Genomic DNA, 21,438 nt, shown 5'->3' with positions numbered 1-21,438 from the left:
GGCTCCCAGCCACTGCGCCACCAGGGAAGCCCCTCACTTAGGTCTTTTTTAATATTGCATTTTATCAAAAATTTTTTGATACACTGTTCTTAAAAAATGAAGTGGTTCTCAACAGGTGACTGTGTTGCCCCAAGGAGACATTATCAATGTCTGTTGAAATATATATTTACTTATTTAAAATTTAAAAGCATATTGTGGTAAGACTATTTAACATGAGATACACCTTAACAAATTTTTAACTCTTAACAAATTTTTAACTGTATAATACAGTATTGTTGGCTCTAGGTACAATGATGTATATAGTAGATCTCAAGAATTCATTCATCTTGATGAACTGAAACTTTATGCTCATTGATTAGTAACTCTTCATTTCCCCCTCCCCCCAGCCTTTGGCAACCATGGTTACACTCTTTGATTGTATGAATTTGACTATTTTAGATACCTCATACAATAGTGGAGTCATATAGCTTGTTTTCCTGTGATTGGCTTATTTCACTTAGCATAATATTCTCAAGGTTCATCCATGTTGGCACAGACTGCAGAATTTGCTTATCTTCTGAGGCTGAATAATATTCTGTATTTTATACATAAAATAAATATTTATATACTTATATATACATTTATATATTTAATGTAGTATTATCCAGCCTAAAAAATGTGATAGGCTAAATATCTAATATATGTTATATATCATATAGTTATATTATAAAACTATATTGCATATATGTATATTTTCTTTATCTATTCATCTGTCAATAGGTTGTTTTCACATCTTGAATATTGTGAATAATGCTATAATGAACATGGGAGTGAAGATACCTCAATACCCTGATTTTGACCCTTTGGGATAAATACCCAGAAGCAGGATTGCTGGATTGTATGGTAGTTCTATTTTTACGTTTTTGAGGAACCTCCACATTGTTTTCCATAGCTGCTCCAACACTTTGAATTCCCGCCAACAGTGTACAAGGGTTTCAATTTCTCCACATCCTCACCAGCTCACCAGCACTTCTTGTCTTGTGTTTTTTTGATAATAGTCATCCTGTCATTTGTGAGGTGATACCTCCTTGTAGTTTTTATTTGTATTTCCCTGACGATTAGTTATGTTGAGTACCTTTTCATATATACCTGTTGGCCATTTGTATGTCTTCTTTGGAGAAATATCTATTCAAGTCTTTAGCTAATTTTTAAATCAAGTTATTAATTTTTTAAAACTGTTGCTCTGTACATATTTTGGATATTAACCTCTTATCAGATGTATGATTTGCAAATATTTTCTCCTATTCTGGAGGTTGCCTTTTCATTCTATTGATTGTTTCCTTTGCTGTACAGAACTTTAGTTTGAAGTAGTCCCACTTACCTATTTTTGCTTTTGTCACCCATGCTTTTGGTGTCATATCAATGAAATCATTGTCTAGACTAATGTTGTGAATCTATCCCCCTTTTTCTTTAGGAGTTTTACAGTTTCAGGTCTTATGTTTAGGGGTTTGTGTTTGTTTCTACAGTAGATCTCCAGAACTTACTTATCTTGTATATCTGAAACTCTGTACCCTCTGACCAACATCACCCCGTTTCCCTGGAATCCACCATTCTGTTCTCTGCATTGGGCTATTTTATCTTTTTTCCCCAGGTTTATTGAGGTATAATTGATAAAAATTTTGTATATTTTAGGTGTACAACGTGATGTTTTGATATATGTATACATGTGAAACGTTTACAAAATCAAGCTAACTAATATTTCCCTCATCTCACATAGTTACCATTTTAGTGTGTGTGGTGAGAACACTTAAGCTTTACTCTTAGCAACTTTCAAGTACACAATATTATTAACTATAGTCACCATGGTGTACATTAGATCTCTAGCAGTTCTTCATACTGCATAACTGAAACTGTACCTTTGACCATTATGTCTTCATTACCCTCAAACTCCAGCACCTGGCAACCACAATTCTACCCCCTTCTTTTAGAAGTTTGACTTTTTTAGATTCAACATATGTGTTTATCTTTCTCATTCTGGCTTATTTCACTTAACTAAATGTCCTCCTGTTTCATCCATGTTGTAGCAAATGGAAGGATTTCTTTAGTCCTTAAGGCTGAATAATATTCCATTATGTATAGGTTATATATTGGAACTGATTTTTTATATTGTGTGAAACTTCCTCTTCCTGCACGTTCTCCCAACACCATTTATTGAAGAGTCTGTCCTTTTGCCATTTTGTGTTCTTGGCACCACTGGCAAAGATCAGTTGCCTGTAAATGCATACATTTATTTCTGGGCCCTCTATTCTGTTCCTTTAATCTATGTGTCTGTTTTAATTGCAGAACTATACTGGTTTTTTTGTTTTTTGCGGTACTCGGGCCTCTCACTGTTGTGGCCTCTCCTGTTGCGGAGCACAGGCTCTGGCTCACGGGCCCAGCCGCTCCGCGGCACGTGGGATCTTCCCGGTCCAGGGCACGAACCCGTGTCCCCTGCATCGGCAGGCAGACTCTCAACCATTGCGCCACCAGGGAAGCCCTATACTGTTTTTATTAGTATAGCTTTGTAGTGTATTTTGAAATCAAGAAGTATGATGCCATCAGCTTTGTTCTTATACAAGATTGTTTTGGCTATTCAGGGTCTTTATGATTCTATATTAATTTTAAAATTGTTTCTTCTATTTCTATAAAAAATGCTATTGGAATTTTGATAGGGATTGCATTAAATCTAGGCATTTTAATAATATTAATTCTTCCAATCCATGAACACAGGATAAATTTCCATTTGTTTGTGTCTTCAATCTTTCACTTAGTTTTTACTTTCACTCTATAGTTTTCAGTGCACAGCTCTTTCACCTCCTTGGTTAAATTTATTCTAGGTATTTTTTGGTTTTGATGCTATTGTAAATAGGATTTTCTTTTTCAGAATGTTCATTGGTGTACAGAAATTGAACTAATTTTTGTATATTAATTTTGTATCCTGCAACTTTACTGAATTTGTTTATTAGTTCTAACAGTTTTTTGGTGGAGTCTTTAGGATTTCTATATATCATGTCAACTGCAGAGACAGTTTTTCTTCTTTTCCAATTTGAATGCCTTTTATTTCTTTTTGTTGCCTAATTGCTCTGGCAAGGACTTCCACTACTTTGTTGACTAGAAGTGGTGATAGTTGACTAGAAGTGGTGATAGTGAGCACCCTTGTCTTGTTCCTAATCTTAGAGGAAAAACTTTCAGCTTTTCTAACTGAGTATGTTGTTAATGGTGGACTTGTCATATAGGGCCTTTACTATGTTGAAGTAAGTTCCTTCTATACCTAATTTGTTTAATCTTTATCACGAAAGAATGTTAAATTTCATCAAATGCCTTTTCTGCATCTATTCAGATCATATGCTTTTTATCACTCATTTTAATGTGGTATATCACGTTTATTAATTTGCATAGGTTGAACATCATTGCATCCTAGGGACTGCCAGGGAAGTCCTGTAGTTTTCTTGTAGTAGCCTTATTTGGCTTTGGTATCAGTTTAAAACACTGGCCTCATACAATGCATTTGGAAGTGTTTCTCCTCTTTTAATTTTTTGGGAGAGGTTGAGAAGGATTGGTATTAATTCTTTAAATGTTTGGTAGAATTCACTAGTGAAGCCATCTGGTCCTGGGATTTTGATTACTGATTCAATCTCCTTACTCATTGGTCTGTTCAGATTTACTATGTCTCCATGATTTAGTCATGGTACATTGTATGTTTCCCCAAATTTGTCCATTTCTTGTAGCTTATCCATAATAGTTGGCATACAGTTGTTCATAGTAGTCTCCTTTGATCCTTTTCATTTTGTTGGCATCAGTTGTAACGTCTCCTCTTTCATGTACAATTTTCTTTCCTTGAGTCTTCTCTCCTATGTTCATGGTTAGTCTAGCTTAAGATTTGTATATTTTGTTTATCCTTTCAAAAAGTCAACTCTTAGTTTTGTTGATGTTTTGTTGTTTTTCTAGTTTCTATTTAATATATTTCTTCTCTAATAATTATTTCCTTCCTTCTGCTAACTTTGGCCTGTGTTCGTTTTTTTTTTTTATTAGTTCCTTGAGGTATGAAGTTAGACTTTTGAGATCTTTTTTCTTAATGTAGGCATTTATTGGTATAAACATCCCTCTTAGAACTGCTTTTGCTGCATCTCATAAGACTTGGTATGTTACATTTCCATTTTCATTTGTTTCAAGGTATTTTTTTTAAATTAATTAATTTATTTATTTATGGCTGCGTTGGGTCTTCATTGCTGCGTGCGGGCTTTTCTCTAGTTGAGGCAAGCGGGGTCTATCTACTCTTTTATTATTTTTTTTTTTTGCGGTGCGCGGGCCTCTCACTGCTGTGGCCTCTCCCGTTGCAGAGCACAGGCTCCGGACACGCAGGCTCAGCAGCCATGGCTCACGGGCCCAGCCGCTCCGCGGCACGCGGGATCCCCCCGGACCGGGGCACGAACCCTTGTCCCCTGCATTGGCAGGCGGACTCTCAACCACTGCGCCACCAGGGAAGCCCTCAAGGTATTTTTAAATTGCCTTTTTGATTTCTTCTTTGACTTGAGTGATTTTTCTCAAGAGTATATTGTTTAAATTCTCCATTTTTCATTTTCTTTCTGTTACTAATTTCTAGTTTCATACAGTTGTGGTCAGAAAAGATACTTGATATGATTTTAATCTTATTAAATTTCTTAAGACTTGTATTTTGGCCTAGCATATGATCTATCCTGGAGAATGTTCTGTATGTATTTAAGAAGACTGTGTATTCTACTGGTTGGATGGAATGTTCTGTATATGTCTCTTAGGTTCAACTGGACTGATAGTTCAAATCTGCTGTTTCCTAATTGATTTTCTCTCTGAATGATCTGTCCATAATTGTGAGGTATTGAAGTCCCACAACTATTATTGTATGGCTGTCTATTTCTCCCTTCAGACCTGTGAAAGATTGCATATATTTTTAGGAGCTCTGATGTTGGCTATATATAAATTTAAAATTTTTATATTTTTCTTGATAGACTGACCCCTTCATCATTATGCAGTGACAATCTTTGTCTCTCTGACAGTTTCTGACTTAAAGCCTATTTTGTCTTATATAAGTGTAGCTACCTTCTTACCATTTTTGGTTACCATTTGCATGGAATATCTTTTTCCAGTCATTCATTTTCAGCCTATGTCTGAGAGTAATTATTGATAGTAAGGAGTTACCATTGTGATTTTGTTGTTTTCTGACTTTTTAAAAGTCCTTTTTTACTTCCTCTCTTCCTGTGTTCCTTTGTGACTTTTTTTTTCTTGATTGTGGTATGCTGTGATTCCTTTCCCTTTATGTTTTGAATTGACTAGAGGTTTTTTCTTTGTGGTTACTATGAGGCATACATAAAACATAGAAATAACATCTGTTTTAAGCTAATGATGACAATTTCAGTTGCATGCAAAAATTTGTAACATTTCCCTTCTCCAACCCACATATTATGTTATTGATGTCACAATTTACATTTTAATATTGTTTATCCATATCAAATTACAGTAGTCACAGTTATTTTAACAATTTTATATGTTACCTTTTATACTAGGCTTAAAAGTGATTTATGCATACCACTACTGTATTGGCGTATTCTTTTTTCCAGTTTTATTGAGATATAATCGACATACAGCACTGTATAAGTTTAAGGTGTACAGCATAATAACTTGGCTTTCATATATTGTGAAATGATTACCACATAAGCTTAGTTAATACCCATCATCTTACATAGAAACAAAAAAAAGTTTTTCCCTTGTGATGAGGACTCTCAGGATTTACTCTAACTCTCAAGTATACCATACAGCAGTGTTAACTACAGTCATCATGTTGTACATTACATTTCCAGCACTTATCTCATAACTGGAAATTTGTAGCTTTCTGTATTAGAGTATTCTGAATTTGACTATATATGTGCCTTTACAGTACGAATTATACTTTCACGTTTTTATATTATTTTTTAAAAATTTAACAGTTATTTATTTATTTTTGGCTGTGTCGAGTCTTAGTTGCAACACGTGGGATATTCATTGTGACACGTGGGATCTTTCATTGTGGTGTGCAGGCTTCTCTGTAGTTGAGGCGCACGAGCTCAGTAGTTGTGGCGCGCAGGCTTAGTTGCATGTGGGATGTTAGTTCCCTGACCAGGGATCGAACCCGCGTCCCCTGCATTGGAAGGTGGATTCTTTACCACTGGACCACGAGGGAGATCCCTAAAATTTTTATTGAAGAATTCCATTAGGACTTCCTGTGAAGCAGTTCTAGAGGTGATAAACTGCTCAGGGGTTTTTTTGTTTTGTTTTTTCCTCCTGGAAAAATCTGATCTTGCCTTCATTAAAAATTTTCTGACATATAACTGACAAAAAATAAATTTATATAATGTACTTTAAATATAAATATATTTAAAATATACAAAGTGATTATTTGATATAAGTACACACTGTGAAAATATAACTACAATCAAGTTAATTAACATATCCACATCACTTTTTTTGGTAAGAATGCTTAAAATCTCTCCTAGCAAATTTCATGTATGTGATACAATACTATTAACTATAGTCACTGTGCTGTACATTAGATCCTCAGAGTTTATAATGGAAAGGGTACAAACGTTTCTGAGAAGAAACCCACGACATTCCTCCAGAATCTCGTGTATAACAAACTGCTTTTTCTTTGCTGCTTTCAAAAATCTCTGTCTTTGATTTTGACAGTTTGATTATAAAGTGTCCTGTTGAAGTTTTCTCTCTGTTGAAACTGACTCGGGAACTCTGAGATTCATTTATCTGGATGGTCCATATCTCTCTACATATTTGGGATGTTTTCACCCGTTATTTCTTTAAGTAAGTTTATCGCCACTTCTCTTCTCCTTCTACAAGGACTCCCATAATGCATATATTGGTTTTTTTTTTTTTTTTGGATTAAACAACAAGAATTTATTTCTCACAGTTTTGGAACTGGAAGTCTGAAGTTAGGGTGCTAGGAGGGTGGGTGTCTGGTGAGAACTCTGTCTTTGGATTGCAGCTGGCTACCTTCTTGCTGTGTCTTCACATGGAGGAGAGAGAGAGCTCTTCTTATAAGGACACTAATTCCATCATGAGGGGTCTTACACCCCACCCCACCCTCCCCGCCACAATGCATATATTGGTTCTTAAAAGTCTCATAGGCTTTCTTCACTCTTTATCATTCTCCTTTCTTCCCCTCCCCCGACTGTATAATTTCAAATGATCTGTCTTTGAATTCATTGGTTCTACTGCATGATCAAATCTTCTGTTAAAGCTCTCCATGGAATTTTTGATTCATCATTGTATTCTCAGCTCCAGAATATATGTTTGGTTGTAAAAGTTTCTGTCTCTTCATTTAACTTATTTTGATCACGTATTGTTTTTCTGATTTTGTTGTCTGTTTTAGCTCATAGTTTTTTTGAGATGATTATTTGTCAGTTCTTTGTTCATCTATTCATAGATCTCAATTTCTTCTTGACTCGTAACTGGCAAATTATTGTCTTCCTTTGGGGGTATCATTTTCCTAGTTTACTATCTCTGCCTATGCTCTGCATCCCACCCTTTTCCATCCATTCATTCATCTGTCTTCACATTTGTCAGACAGAAGCAATCCCTAGCTGCATTATCTTCCTGGCTCTCTACTGTAAAACCTCAAGATGACACTTGGCTTTGTCTGGCCCACGTCTGGGCTGCTGAGAATAGTTGGAGTCATCAAGTGGCTGGATTGGCACTACTGCAGAGTAATGCTCTTGCCCCTCTCCTGCTTCCTTGCACAGCTCAGTCAGTTGATGTGTCTCTAACCCCCTCCTCAGCCCGATAGCCTCTTCCAACTACTTACTTTTGCATTATATCCCACATGTTCCATCGAATTCTTCATGCATAAGAAGGAAATCATGATCTTGCCCACTCCTCCATCCTCCACAGTATCAGTGGATGGCCTTGTCATTTAGACAGTTGAGAAGGTGGGAAACGACCTTGTACAAACTCATAACACTCTGCCTCCATCTAACCCAACATTCAGCCATTATCATCCTGCTTCTTTTATGTTTTTCATATTGGGTAAATCCATCACCTCCACCGCCTCTGTGAGCTCCACTACAAACATCCTGGTCTAAGCTCTCATCACCTTTTGCCAAGGCGATGCCAAGACACTTCTAACTGGTTGGCTCACATCTGCTCTGTTTCTTCTGATCAGCTCTCTCTCCTGCACCAGCTCTGCCATCCATGCAAGCATTGATCCATTCACTACTCACTCCCTGAGCCACTGATGTCTCAGCGTACAACCTACTTCATGGCCTTCTTTCTTGCTGCTCAACCTTACAGAGCATCTCTTATCTGTCTCATACCTGTAGCTTCCCTTCCCAACGTTGTGGAAGAGGTCTCGCCCCCTGCCGTAGCTACTTCCTGCACCAGAGACTAAATCACACCTTCTGCAACTTCGGAGGCTTCTCACGCTTCCTCCTAGAAAGGTAACCGGTATTTAGACTGTCACCATAGATTAGCTTTGACTGTCTTGACTTGATGTAAACGGAGTCCCACAGTTTATTCTGTCATGTCTGTCTTCTTTTGATCTTCGTTATGCCTGTGAGTCATTCTTGTGGTTCTATGTAGTTCAACTCTGTTCTCAGTGCTCAGCAGTATCTCATTGTAAGGATGTCCATTCTCCTGTGATTGCCGTTTTTTTTCCTATTTCTGATATTATGAACATTCTTGTTCATGTTACTTTTGGAGGTATATACTATGTATATATAATATAGTACTCATTTTTGCGGGGAATATACAGAGAGAGGAATGACTGGGTCTTAGGCTATGTGTATGTTTAGCTTGAACAGAAACTGCCAGACAGTTTTACAGAGTGGCTGCACCCTTTCACGCTCCCACGAGCCATGTGTGAGTGCCCATTGCTACATTCCCATCAGCACTTGGTGTCTTCCCCTTTCCTTTCTGAGGCCCAGTGGTGAGGTGGCTCAGGACCACAGCACTGAAACCATTCCTGATGAGGTCATAGCTTTTATCCTAATTACCAGATGTAAGAACAGCACTAACGACAGTGGATAATGGCCCACGATATGCTGAACGTGCAGCCTGTGCCAGGCACTGTGCTGAGTACTTCACAGGTGTGGTCTTGTTGACCCTCACGGCAGCCGGTGCATTAGGAACTGGGCATCTCCCAGTGTTTCAGGTTAGGAGATGGTGATTTACAGGTGGTTAGTAACTGTCAAGATGACTGCTTGGTAGAGGCAGGGTTTGAACTGAAGTGACATTCTTCACCACCACGCTGTACTGGTTTTCGATGCAGCAGAAACCTGTTCCACTTTTCTGCACCTGGGCTTTGGTAGCACTTAGTCCCAGTGGTCGCTCTTTTCCAATTCTGACTGGATTGTTCCCTGCCTCTTAGTCTGATCGCCTCCTCAATATTGGCTTTGCCTGGCAAACTCCCTGGCAGTCCACTGGTTAGGGCTCTGTGCTTCCATTGCAGGGGGCATGGGTTCAATCCCTAGTCGGGGAACTGGGATCCTGTATGCTGTGCAGCACAGCCAAAAAAAAAAAAAGGCTTTGCCTGGCATCTCATGGCCTTCTTTTAACTGTAATTAGTTTCCCTGAATGATCCACCTCTACTTCGTTCTTCAGCTTCAACTTATGCACGTGGTGTTCCATGTCCGTGCTGTGATACAGACAGGATAGTTAGCAAGTATTCATTGCTTTTTGGTCCTTGCACTGTAGGTGCAGTGTTTCAATTCATCCTCACAGTGATTTTTGAGAGACTCTATTTGTACTGATATGCAGGTGAGGGGGCAGAAGCTTGTGGAAGTTGAATGGCTTGCTGAAGGGCAGAAAACTAGCAAGGGGGTGTTGCTAGGATTTGTTTCTGGGCTGATTCTCCCCAAGTACCATGATATCAAACACAATACATTCTGTTGGTTTCTAAAATTTATAATTGACTACAGGTGTATAGGTTTATATTAATCATAAACCTTAGTGTGATGACACACTTTTATTTGTCAGTGCACTGTCGTATTTTTAAACTTTTTCCAATCATTTATTTTCTCTATAAAGATTATAGTGAACACCATCAGCCAATGCAAGAACAGGAGTATTACCAACCAATATCCTACCTCTATCTATACATTTCTTCTTTTTCCAGTCCTCTCTTTTCCTGAATCACTGTCTTGAACTTGCTCTCATAACTTCATTACTTTATATTGGGAGTGTTTTGTATTATAAATTGAATTTCTTTTGTAGATGTGGTGCATTTCAGATTCTGTTTCTTGTGTTGGATGTGTTATTTTGCATCTTTCAAGCAACTTGTCTATTTCATCTAGTTGTCAGTTCATCGCTTTATTACATCATACTTGCTTGTAAGTATATTTAAAGAAAATACAGTTTTCTGTTTTTTAATTTCTGATAAGTAGTATCATTGTTGATTGCTGTGGCTTGAATGTGTCCCCTACATGTTGAAATCCTCTCATCCAAAGATGATGGTATTAAGAGGTGGCACTGTGTAAGTCATGAGGGTGGAACCCTCCTGAATGGGATCAGTGTTTTATCAAACAGGCTCCAGAGAGATCCTTCGCTCCTTCCACCATGATAGCGAGAAGGCACCAGCTATGAACCAGGAATAAGGCCCTCACCAGAATGTGACCATGCTGGCACCTTGATCCTGGGCTTCCCAGCTTCCAAAACTCTGAGAAACAAATTTCTGTTTGTAAGCTACCCAGGCTGTGGTACGTTGTCACAGCAGCCTGAATGACTAAGACATTACTATAGTCTTCTGATATATGCTTTTAAAAAAGTCAGTGTTAAATAACTAAGAATCACAATGTGTGCATTATAAGCTTTCTTTCTTCTTGAAATATTGTTACACCAGTATATCACAGTATATTTATCAATTTTTGTGGACATTCACCTGTTTCCATAATTACACCCATAAATTCTGACTATACTGTTCAGTTAAAGATACTCACTTGTTTCCTTTTTATTTATTTATGTATTTATTTATTTTTTTTTAGTTATTTTTTGTGGTTACCCACCTTGCTGTTACATGCAGATTCTTTTTTTTTTTTTTTTTTTAAACATCTTTATTGGGGTATAATTGCTTTACAATGGTGTGTTAGTTTCTGCTTTATAACAAAATGAATCAGCTATACATATACATATGTTCCCATATGTCTTCCCTCTTGCGTCTCCCTCCCTCCCACTCTCCCCATCCCACCCTTCCAGGCTGTCACAAAGCACCGAGCTAATATCCCTGTGCCTTGCGGCTGCTTCCCCCCAGCTATCTACCTTACTACGTTTGTTAGTGTGTATATGTCCATGACTCTCTCTCGCCCTATCAAAACTCACCCCTCCCCCTCCCCATACCCTCAAGTCCGTTCTCCAGTAGGTCTGCGTCTTTATTCCTATCTTACCCCTAGGTTCTTCATGACATTTTTTTCCCCTTAAATTCCATATATATGTGTTAGCATACGGTATTTGTCTTTTTCTTTCTGACTTACTTCACTCTGTATGACAGACTCTAGGTCTATCCATCTCATTACAAATAGCTCAATTTCATTTCTTTTTAAGGCTGAGTAATATTCCATTGTGTATTTTTTATACAGCGGGTTCTTATTAGTTATCTATTTTACACACATTACTGTGTATATGTCAATCCCAATCTCCCAATTCATCCCACCACTGCCCCCCCCCAACCCCTGCTTTCCCCCCTTGGTGTCCATATGTTTGTTCTCTACATCTGTGTCTCTATTTCTGCCTTGCAAACCAGTTCATCTGTACCATTTCTCTAGATCCCACATACATGTGTTAGTATATGATATTCGCTTTTCTCGTTCTGACTGACTTCACTCTGTATGAGTCTCTAGGTCCATCCACATCTCTACAAATGACCAAATTTTGTTCCTTCTTATGGCTGAGTAATATTCCATTGTATATATGTACCACATCTTTATCCATTCGTCTGTTGATGGGCATTTAGGTTGCTTCCATGACCTGGCTATTGTAAACAGTGCTGCAGTGAACATGGGGGTGCATGCATCTTTTTGAATTACGGTTTTCTCTGGGTATATGCCTAGTAGTGGGATTGCTGGGTCATATGGTAATTCTATTTTTAGTTTTTTAAGGAACCTCCATACTGTTCTCCATAGTATCGATTTACATTCCCACCAACAATGCAAGAAGGTTCCCTTCTCTCCACACCCTCTCCAGCATTTGTTGTTTCTAGATTTTCTGATGATGCCCGTTCTACCGGTGTGAGGTAACACCTCACTGCAGCTTTGATTTCCATTTCTCTAATAATTAATGATGTTAAGAAGCTTTTCATATGCCTCTTGGCCATCTGTATGTCCTCTTGAAAATGTCTGTTTAGCTCTTCTGCCCATTTTTGGATTGGGTTGTTTGTTTTTTGATATTGAGCTGCATGAGCTGCTTGTATATTTTGGAGATTAATCCTTTGTCAGCTGCTTCGTTTGCAAATATTTTCTCCCATTCTGAGGGTTGTCTTTTCGTCTTGTTTATGGTTTCCTTTGCTGTGCAAAAGCTCTTAAGTTTCACTAGGTCCCATTTATTTATTATTTTTTTATTTCCATTTCTCTAGGAGGTGGGTCAAAAGGGATCTTGCTGTGATTTATGTCATAGAGTGTTCTTCCTATGTTTTCCTCTAAGAGTTTTATAGTGTCCAGTCTTACATTTAGGTCTTTAATCCATTTTGACTTTATTTTTGTGTATGGTGTTAGGGAGTGTTCTAATTTCATTCTTTTACATGTAGCTGTCCAGTTTTCCCAGCATCACTTATTGAAGAGACTGTCTTTTCTCCATCGTATATCCTGGTCTCCTTTGTCATAGGTTAGTTGACAATAGGTGCATGGGTTTATCTCTGGGCTTTCTATCTTGTTCCATTGGTCAATATTTCTGTTTTTGTGAAACTACCATACTGCCTTGATTACTGTAGTTTTGTAGTATAGTCTGAAGTCAGGGAGTTTGATTTCTCCAGCTCTGTTTTTTTCCCTCAAGATTGCTTTGGCTATTCGGGGTGTTTTGCGTCTCCATACAAATTTAAAGATTTTTTCTTCTGGTTTTGTAAAAAATGCCATCGGTAATTTGATAGGGATTGCATTGAATCTGTAGATTGCTTTGGGTAGTATAGTCATTTTCACAATACTGATTCTTCCAATCCAAGAACATGGTATATCTCTCCATCTGTTTGTGTCATCTTTGTTTTCTTTCATCAGTGTCTTATAGTCTTCTGAGTATAGGTCTTTTACCTCCTTAGGTAGGTTTATTCCTAGGTATTTTATTCTTTTTGTTGCAGTGGTGACTGGGAGTGTTTCCTTTACTTCTCTTTCTGATCTTTCATTGTTAGTGTATAGGAATGCAAGAGATTTCTGTTCATTAATTTTGTATCCTGCTACTTTACCAAATTCATTGATTAGCTCTAGTAGTTTTCTGGTAGCATCTTTAGGATTCTCTATGTATAGTATCATGTCATCTGCAAACAGTGACAGTTTTCCTTCTTCTTTTCCAATTTGTATTCCTTTTTTTCTTTTTCTTCTCTGATTGCCATGGCTAGGACTTCCACAACTATGTTGAGTAATAGTGGCAACAGTGGACATCCTTGTCTTGTTCCTGATCTTAGAGGAAATGTTTTCAGTTTTTCACCACTGAGAATGATGTTTGATGTGGGTTTGTTGTTTATGGCATATGGCCTTATTATGTTGAAGTAGGTTCCCTCTATGCCCACTTTCTGGAGTGTTTTTATCATAAATGGGTGTTGAATTTTCTCAAAAGTTTTTTTTGCATCTATTGAGAAGAGCATGGTTTTTATTCTTCAATTTGTGAATATGGTGTATCACACTGATTGATTTACGTATATTGAAGAATCCTTGCATCCCTGGGCTAAATCCCACTTGATCATGGTGTATGATCCTTTTAATGTGCTGTTGGATTCTGTTTGCTAGTATTTTGTTGAGGATTTTTGCATCTAGGTTCATCAGTGATATCGGTCTGTAATTTTCTTTTTCTGTAGTATCTTTGTCTGGTTTTGGTATCAGGGTGATGGTGGCCTTGTAGAATGAGTTTGGGAGTGTTCCATCCTCTGCAATTTTTTGGAGGAGTTTGAGAAGGATGGGTGTTAGGTCTTCTCTCTCTAAATGTTTGATTGAATTCACCTATGAAGCCATCTGGTCCTGGACTTTCATTTGTTGGAATGTTTTTTTTCTTTTTTGTATAAATTATTTTTTCCTTTTATTCTGAAAAAGTTACATATTTAACATATTGTGTGTCCTCACTTATGAATACGATGACTTCTCTCTCCATTTGAGGACATAGCGAGAAGGTGGCTCTCTGCAAGCCAGGAAACTGAACCCCATAGGAATCTTGATCTTGGACTTTCCTAACTCACTCCAGAACTGAATATAGAAAAAAGACACAATATGTGGCAAAAACAGGAAAGTAAACAACTAGTGACAGGGAGAGGAAACAAGATGGTAGAGAAGGACCTTGTGTTCAACTCTTCTCATGAGCACACCAAAATCACAACTAACTGCTGAACAAACATCAATAAAGATGACTGGAACCTACCAAAAAAAAATTCTACAGCCAAAGACATAAAGAGGAAACCAGAGCGAGATGGTAGGAGGGGCACACTCACAATATAATCAAATCCCATACCTCCCAAACTGGAGAATACTGGAGGATAATTATATCACAGAAGTTCTGCCACAGGAGAGTTCTTAGCCCCACGTCAGGCTGCCCAGCATCAGGAGGAGGAGCCCCAGAGCACTTGACTTTTGAAGGCCAGCAGGGCTTGAATGCAGGAGCTCCACAGGACTGGGGAAAACAGAAACTCCACTCTTGGAGTGCACACACAGTCTCATGTACACTGGAACCTAGGGCAAAAGCAGTGACTTCATAGGAGTGTAGACCAGACCTACCTGCTGGTCTTGGAGGGTCTCCTGGGGAGGCAGGGGGCAGCTGTATCTCACCCTGGGGACGTACCCACTGGAGGCGGAGATATTGGTGAGTATTCATCTACGTTAACTTGTCACTGAAGGCAGAAGTCTTTCTGGGGTCATTAGCTCCAAGACCTAACCCTACCCAAAAGCCTGTAGGCTCCCATGCTGCGATGCTTTAGACCAAACAGCCAGCTTGGTGGGAACACAGCCCCACCCATCGGCAGACAGGCTGCCTAAAGACTTCCTCAGTCCACAGCCACCTCTAGAGACATCCCTTGACGTGGCCCTGTTCACCAGAAGGCCAAAACCCTGCTCTACCCTCCAGTGGGTAGGCATCAGCCCCTCCCACCAGGAAGCCTGCACAAGCCTCTTGACCAGCCTCACTCACCAGGGGGCAGTCCATAAGCAAGAAAACTATGATCCCTAAGCTTGTGTAACTAAGTCCTCAAACACAGGTCAGAAACTACTGTAGGACCAGCTGTCCTCTGCCCCTTGAGTGATGAGAGGGGAGTGTACTGCTGGGACAAATAGTCCATCCCCTACAGAGGGCCACTTCTCCAAGGTTGAAAAACATAATGAACTTAACACACATAAAAATGCAAATGGAAATTCAGACAAAATGAGACAGCAAAGGAATATGTTCCAGATGAAGCAACAAGAAATAAACCCACAAGAACAACTAAATGAAGTGGAGATGGGCAATCTACCCAAGAAGAGTTAAGAGTAATGACTGTAAAGATGACCCAAGAATTCGGGAAAAGAAAGGATGCAGAGTTTAAGTTACAAGAAGTTTTTAGCAAAGAGTTAGAAAATATAAAGAACAAGCAAACAGAGTTGAAGAATACAATAACTGAAATGAAAAATACACTATAAAGGGATCAACAGCAGAATAAATGAGGCAGAAGAATGGGTCAGTGAACTGGAAGAGAGTGGTGGAAATCGCTGCCACAGAACAAAGAAGAAAGAAAGAAAAGAAATGAGGACAGTTTAGAGATATCTGCGACAACATCAAACACACTAACATTCACATTATAGGGTCCCAGAAGGAGAAGAGAGAAAGGGCCAAGAAAATACTTGAAGAGATAATAGCTGAAAACTTCCTTAACACAGGAAAGGTAACAGTCACTCCAAGTTCACAGGAAGTGCAGAGTCCCATACGGGATTAATCCAAGGAGGAACATGCCAAGAAACATGGTAAGAAAGAAAATATTAAAAGCGACAAATAACATACAAGGGAATTCCCATAATGCTATCAGCTGACTTTCAGTAGAAACTCTGCAGGCCAGAAGGGACTGGCATGATATATTTAAAGTGATGAAAGGGGGAAACCTACAACCAAGAATACTCTACCCAGCAAGACTCTCGTTCAGATTTTATGGAGAAATCAAAAGCTTTATAGACAAGCAAAAGCTAAAAGAATTCAGCACCACTGAACCAGCTTTACAACAAATGCTAAAGGATCTTCTGTAGGCAGAAAAGCAAAGGCCACAACTAGAAAGAAGAAAATTATGAAATGGGAAAGCTCACCAGTAAAGGCGAACATAAGTATAGGTAGGAAGTCATCTACACACAAACTATGGAGGTTAAAAGACAAAAGTAGTGGGACTTCCCTGGTGGCACAGAGGTTAATCTGCTTGCCAGTGCAGGGGATATGGGTTCGAGCCCTGGTCCGGGAAGATCCCACATGCCGTGAAGCAACTAAGCCCGTGTGCCACAAATACTGAGCCTGCACTCTAGAGCCCTCAAGCCACAAATACTGAGCCTGCGTGCCAAAACTACTGAAGCCTGCACACCTAGAGCCTGTGCTCCACAACAAGAGAAGCCACTGCAATGAGAAGCCTGCGCACCACAATGAAGAGTAGCCCCCACTCACTGCAACTAGATGAAAGCCCACGTGCAGCAGCGAAGACCCAACGCCCCCAAAAATAAATAAAAATATAAAAACATTTAAAAAATCCTTTTAAAAAAATAAATAAAAATAAAGTTCTTGGGCTTCCCTGGTGGCGCAGTGGTTGAGAGTCCGCCTGCCGATGCAGGGGACACGGGTTCGTGCCCCAGTCCAGGAAGATCCCACATGCTGTGGAGCAGCTGGGCCCCTAAGCCATGGCTGCTGAGCCTGCACGTCCGGAGCCTGTGCTCCGCAACGGGAGAGGCCACAATAGTGAGAGGCCCGCGTACCGCAAAAAAAAAAATAAATAAAATAAAATAAAGTTCTTGGTGAAAATGAAAAATGTGTCTTTTATTTTTACTTAAAAACCAAAGGCACTTTTTGGCCAACCCAATATATATAAAATAGGAACAAGACTCAGAGAGAACAAACTAGTGGTTACCAGTAGGGAGAGGTAAAGGAGGAGGGGCAAGATAGCTGTATGGGATTAAGAGGTATAAACTACTGTGTATGAAATAGATAAGCAACAAGGATATACTGTACAGCACAGGGAAATAGAGCCATTGTTTTGTAAGTACTTTAAATAGAGTATAATTTATAAAAATATGGAATCACTATGTTGTACACATGAAACTAATATAATATTGTAAATCACCTATACTTCAATTAAGAAGTGGCTATTTCTGGGCTCTCTATTCTATTCCACACGAACATACACACTGGCCAAAAAACTTTTAATGAGGAGTTCAACCTCAATGGTAATGAGGTAAATGCCAGTGAAGACCAGAGTAAGAAACCAGTTAGCACCTATTCAACTGGAAGAAATTATAGAGCCCCAAAATATCATATGTGGGACAGGAAGTGGTGTATGAAATCTCACATTCATTGCTGGTGAACTTAAACTGATAACGTCACTTTAGAAAACACTGGGCAACATCTTGTAAAGTTGTTTTCGATCAGTCATTCCACTCATAAGAAGAATTACAACTAAAACTCCTGCACGTGTGTGCAGCACGGTGGATAACTACCAAATAAAAAAAGAAAGAAAAAGGAAACAAGTATCTTTCATTGAACAAGGTAGTACAGTGAGAATTTTTGGATATAATTATGGAAATAGGTGAATGTTCACAAAAATCGATAAATACATTGTGATATACTGACATAACAGAATATTTTGAGAAGGAAAAAAAAACACTACAGCTCACACACAGTGATTCTTAGTAATTTAACACTGAATTCTTTAAAAGCATGTATCAGAAAACTACATCAATGTCTTGGTCCATTTGGGCTGCTGTAACATACCAAAGCCTGGGTAGCTTACAAACAACAGAAATTTGTTTCTCACAGTTCTGGAGGCTGGGGAGTCCAGGATCAAGGCGCCAGCATGGTCACATTTTGGTGAGGGCATTCTTTCTGGTTCATAGCCAGTGCCTTCTTGCTGTGTCCCCACATGGTGGAAGGGATGAGGGATCTCTCTGGAGCCTGTTGGATAAAACACTGAACGTTCATGACTTCTGCACCTCCCAACGGCCCCAACTCTAATACCATCATCTTTGGAGGTGAAGATTTCAACAAATGAATGTGAGGGGTACACATTCAAGCCATAGCAATCAAGTATGATAACCATTTATCAGAAATTAAAAAACAGAAAACCATATAATACGCTGTTTAAGTATGCTTACAAACAGGTATGATACGATTTTAATTAAACCAATGAATTGACAACTAGATGAAATAGACAAACTGCTTGAAAGATGCAAAATAACAAATCCAGCACAAGAAACAGAAAATCTGAAAGCCACCACATCTACCAAAGAAATTCAATTTATAATACAAAACACTCCCACATATAAAGTAATGAAATTATGAAGGCAAGTGATTATCTTTGTCAGGAAGGGAGAGGACGGGAAAGGGAGAAATATATAGATCAAGGCAGGATATTGGTTGGTAATACTCCTGTTCTTGCATTGGTTGATGGCGTTCACTGTAATTTTTTTTTTTCTAATCTTTTGGCTATGCTGCGCGGCATGTGGGATCTTAGTTCCCTGACCAGGGATTGAACCCACATCCCTTGCATTGGAAGCATGGAGTCTTAACCACTGGACCACCAGGGAAGTTCCCACTATAATCTTTTTAGGGGAAATAAATAAATGACTGGGAAAAGTTTAAAAATAAATTAAACATGATAGTACATTGCCAGATGATGAGTGTGTCATAAACCAAGGTTTATGATTAATATAAATGTATACAACTGTAGTCAAATATAAATGTTAGAAGCCAACAGAGTATTGTGTTTGACATCATGGTACCTAGGGAGAATCAGCCCAGGCTCAAATCCCAGCAACACCCCCTTGCTAGTTTTCTGCCCTTCAGCAAGCCGTTCAACTTCCACCAAGCTTCTGCTTCCTCACCTACAAATCAGTACAAGTAGAGTCTCAAAAATCACTGTGAGGATGAATTGAAACTGTATATATACAGTGTTTACAAGCACCAAAAAGCAATGAATACCTGTTAACTATCCTGCCTATATTACGGCATGGGTATGGGACACAACATGCATGAGATGAACTAAAGAGTAGAGGCGGATCATTCTGGGAGACTAATTACAATAAAAAGAAAGGGCCATGAGATGTCAGGCAAAGCCAATATTTAGGAGGCGATCAGAGTAAGAGGCAGAGGACAATCCAGTCAGAATTGGAAAAGAGCGACCACTGGGACTAAGTGCTACCAAAGCCCAGGTGCAGAAAAGTGGAACAGGTTTCTGCTGCATCGAAAACCAGTACAGCGTGGTGGTGAAGAATGTCACTTCAGTTCAAACCCTGCCTCTACCAAGCAGTCATCTTGACAGTTACTAACCACCTGTAAATCACCATCTCCTAACCTGAAACACTGGGAGATGCCCAGTTCCTAATGCACCGGCTGCCGTGAGGGTCAACAAGACCACACCTGTGAAGTACTCAGCACAGTGCCTGGCACAGGCTGCACGTTCAGCATATCGTGGGCCATTATCCACTGTCGTTAGTGCTGTTCTTACATCTGGTAATTAGGATAAAAGCTATGACCTCATCAGGAATGGTTTCAGTGCTGTGGTCCTGAGCCACCTCACCACTGGGCCTCAGAAAGGAAAGGGGAAGACACCAAGTGCTGATGGGAATGTAGCAATGGGCACTCACACATGGCTCGTGGGAGCGTGAAAGGGTGCAGCCACTCTGTAAAACTGTCTGGCAGTTTCTGTTCAAGCTAAACATACACATAGCCTAAGACCCAGTCATTCCTCTCTCTGTATATTCCCCGCAAAAATGAGTACTATATTATATATACATAGTATATACCTCCAAAAGTAACATGAACAAGAATGTTCATAATATCAGAAATAGGAAAAAAAACGGCAATCACAGGAGAATGGACATCCTTACAATGAGATACTGCTGAGCACTGAGAACAGAGTTGAACTACATAGAACCACAAGAATGACTCACAGGCATAACGAAGATCAAAAGAAGACAGACATGACAGAATAAACTGTGGGACTCCGTTTACATCAAGTCAAGACAGTCAAAGCTAATCTATGGTGACAGAGTCTAAATACCGGTTACCTTTCTAGGAGGAAGCGTGAGAAGCCTCCGAAGTTGCAGAAGGTGTGATTTAGTCTCTGGTGCAGGAAGTAGCTACGGCAGGGGGCGAGACCTCTTCCACAACGTTGGGAAGGGAAGCTACAGGTATGAGACAGATAAGAGATGCTCTGTAAGGTTGAGCAGCAAGAAAGAAGGCCATGAAGTAGGTTGTACGCTGAGACATCAGTGGCTCAGGGAGTGAGTAGTGAATGGATCAATGCTTGCATGGATGGCAGAGCTGGTGCAGGAGAGAGAGCTGATCAGAAGAAACAGAGCAGATGTGAGCCAACCAGTTAGAAGTGTCTTGGCATCGCCTTGGCAAAAGGTGATGAGAGCTTAGACCAGGATGTTTGTAGTGGAGCTCACAGAGGCGGTGGAGGTGATGCATTTACCCAATATGAAAAACATAAAAGAAGCAGGATGATAATGGCTGAATGTTGGGTTAGATGGAGGCAGAGTGTTATGAGTTTGTACAAGGTCGTTTCCCACCTTCTCAACTGTCTAAATGACAAGGCCATCCACTGATACTGTGGAGGATGGAGGAGTGGGCAAGATCATGATTTCCTTCTATGGTATGAAGAATGTGATGGAACATGTGGAATGTAATTGAAAGGTGAGTATTTGGAAGAGACTCCATCGGGCTGTGAAGGGGGCTAGAGACACACATGAACTGGCTGGGGAGTGCAAGGAAGCAGGAGAGGGGCAAGACCATGACTGCAGTGGCACCAATCAACAGACTTTGTGACTCCAGCTGTTCTCAGCAGCCCAGATGTGGGCCAAACAAAGCCAAGTACCATCTTGAGGCTCTACAGTAAAGGAGGGCCAGGAAGACAACGCAGCTAGGGATTGCTTCTGTCTGACAAACAGAAGGATAGATGAACAGGTGGAAAAGGGTGGGATGCAGCCTACAGGCAGAGATGGTAACATAAACTCTTTTATTCTGAGTCTAGGAGGACATGTGAGAGATTATGCATTGTGATTG

General features: G+C 39.5%; 2 long non-coding RNA genes across 4 annotated transcripts in view; one reads left to right on the top strand and one right to left on the bottom strand.

The window, feature by feature from the left end:
• The window catches only part of LOC116743908, a 31,184-nt gene extending 16,782 nt beyond the window's left edge, over nt 1–14,402 (top strand). The window contains exon 3 of the long non-coding RNA XR_004346918.1: nt 14,322–14,402. This is a non-coding gene — a long non-coding RNA (uncharacterized LOC116743908). The remainder of the gene's footprint in view (nt 1–14,321) is intronic.
• LOC116743907 overlaps nt 11,704–21,438 on the bottom strand; it is a 30,952-nt gene continuing 21,217 nt past the window's right edge. The window contains exon 4 of one of the 3 annotated variants that reach the window (XR_004346915.1): nt 11,704–18,324. This is a non-coding gene — a long non-coding RNA (uncharacterized LOC116743907). Of the gene's footprint in view, nt 20,556–21,438 lie in introns of all 3 variants that reach the window. The other 2 variants (XR_004346917.1, XR_004346916.1) reach the window with 2 other exon arrangements.

The sequence above is a fragment of the Phocoena sinus genome, chromosome 19, assembly GCF_008692025.1.
Source record: "Phocoena sinus isolate mPhoSin1 chromosome 19, mPhoSin1.pri, whole genome shotgun sequence".
Taxonomy (NCBI): Eukaryota; Metazoa; Chordata; class Mammalia; order Artiodactyla; family Phocoenidae; genus Phocoena; species Phocoena sinus.
Note: the sequence above shows the minus strand (reverse complement) of the source record. Positions and strands in the feature narration are given on the sequence as shown.